We start from the raw sequence: 2,557 nt of genomic DNA, 5'->3' as shown, positions 1-2,557 counted from the left end.
TAGATATGAATGCTTGGTCAAAGGGTTTGAGTCCCAATGTCGACTAGTAATGGACACGATGGCTTATAGTTAGAGTCCACCTTCTTAAAGAGATGGCTTGTGGCTAGAGTCCACTTGTCTGATATAATGTCTTATGGCCAGAGTCCACTTTCTTAGTAAAATGGCTTGTGATTAGAGTATACTTTGTTAATAATATGTCTTAAGGTTAGATTCCTCTTTCTCTATATAACCAGGAAGTTGAAACTTCCTAACCTATGCGAATGGGAGGTTAGAGTCCTCCACCTCATATATAATGATTGGGTGCATCGAAATGCATGCTAAGACTTTGTTCTCTTTCCTTACACTTGATTTATATATATATATATATGTACATATATACTTATGTATATGAATATGGTTGCATATATTAATCTGACTGGGTTTTTAATAACAATATATATTATCCTTATACTTAAGTTACATTCTAGCATTCCAACTGCTAACTATCTCCAGATGTTGTATCCCAACATAATACAAGGTCCAGAGCTTCTTCTTCTCTTATTATATAGTGACCTGGTCTTCAAGCGATTTCTATGTTGACATTAAAGTGGTGAGCTTCCATACATAAGAAGGCATACATTTCATGGTCTTTCTATATTATGTCATAGAATAGTTAAAAACTTTTTTTTGGCTATTGTCGGGGGCATATCCCGATATATTATAGATATCATATTTATAGAGGATTTATAGATGGTTGTGGACATGGGTATATTGGCTTAGTATTTGGAATTAATGGATTGATTAGACACTTCTTAAATTATGATTATTAGTCTTGTTTCTACTATCTTATTAAATGTTAAGAGTTCATCCGACACTATTATAGAATGATGTAATATTTGAGTTAGGTTAAATAGGCGATCTCTGGTCCTTATTGGACTTGACTTTCCACTATGATATGGTCCTAGTTTGGATCATGTCAATTAGATATCAGAGACTAGGTTCCTAATCAGTTGGGTATTCACAAAGACGTGTCAAGTAGAGTCTCTTTTATGGGTGTATAACGTGCCACACTCATAAGAGAGAGGCTATAAAGAATTTAGGAATGTTTTCCTTTCTTGTGGTTCTATTTCGAGCAATAGAGTCTATGGTCTTTGATCCTCTTGATTTCTATTTTCTTACCTTTCAGATTATGCTAACAAAAAGATCTAATGTTCAAGCACTTCTGTCCTGACTGAGAATAATATAGATGGAGCTCATCTAACTTATGGAGTCTGTACCCGATCTAGGGGTATGGTCCTAATAGTCCTGGAGTTCCACTAGTTCCCTCTAGTCCTCCTTTAGTTCTCCAGACTGACATGATAAATGTTGAGTCTCATCAGTCGAATTATATGATTGATTAGTTGGTGGCTTCTCAAGATATGCATGGTGTATCTGTTACTCCATCTTCTGAGGCCATAAAGGTTGGCTAGTTCATGAGGCTGACTTCTCTGGACTTTACCTGTGATAAGGTGGTAGAGGATCCTTAAGGTTTTCTAGATGAGATAGAAAAGATTTTCAAAGTTATGTATACCATTAATGTGGAAGGGGTAGAGTTTACAACCTATTAGCTAAAGGATATGGTGTACCCGTGGTATGAAGAATGGAATCAAGCAAGGGGTGATATTGATGAGTCATCTTTGTGGGAGAATTTCTCTAATGTATTTTTGGACCATTTCTTTCCTTAAGAGTTGAGAGAAGCGAAGTTAGAGGAGTTTGTTAATATAAGGAAAGGAAAGATATCAGTCAAGGAGTATGCCTTGAAGTTTAATCAATTATCTTGGTATGCTCTTGAGATGGATTCTAGCATAAGGGTTAGAATGAGTAAGTTTGCTTTGAGATTGTATCATGAGTTGGTCCTTATAAGTAAGGCAACTTTGTAGATCAAAGACATGGATATCTCTAGATTTGTTATGTATATGAAACAAGTGGAGAAAGAGAAAAAGAAACAAGTAGGTCTCGATCTTTTGAATAAAATAAATGCAAATAGTTTAGCAGTAAGTTGTCCAAGATAAAGAATTGGGTGAGTCCCAACTCCTATTCTATGACTAGTACTCCCTATCAAGGCCATCGAGAGGACATTTTCAGGGTGGTAATGCTTCTAAGGCACAAGGTTCCTAGACTCAGACCAGTAGGGCCTAATCAACACCAACCTACCCTTCTTGAAGGTTTTATGGTAAATATCATCGTGGCCAGTATGAGTGGGTGAGGGTTAGATGTTTTAGATGTGGTCAGATTGGGTACATACAATGAGAGTTCCCCTCTCTAGTGGATTCTTTGGTCAATAGGTCCCCTATTGCTACTTTATCTTCTCTTATGTTGAAGGGTGCTATATCCGTTTCTACTTCTGTTTCTGTTACCGACACTGGCTGAAATCAATTATATGCACTTGCTACTTGCTAGTAGTCTGAGGCGTCTTCATCTATTGTTATGGGTATGCAAAAAATTTTCTCCCTTAATGTATAATTTTTACCTTATCTATGGTACACTCTCTTATATGACCCTGTTTGTGGTTATGTATATTTGTTTTGGTCTTGAGTGT

The sequence above is a fragment of the Capsicum annuum genome, chromosome 12 (assembly GCF_002878395.1).
Source record: "Capsicum annuum cultivar UCD-10X-F1 chromosome 12, UCD10Xv1.1, whole genome shotgun sequence".
In the NCBI taxonomy this organism is placed as follows: Eukaryota; Viridiplantae; Streptophyta; class Magnoliopsida; order Solanales; family Solanaceae; genus Capsicum; species Capsicum annuum.
Note: the sequence above shows the minus strand (reverse complement) of the source record.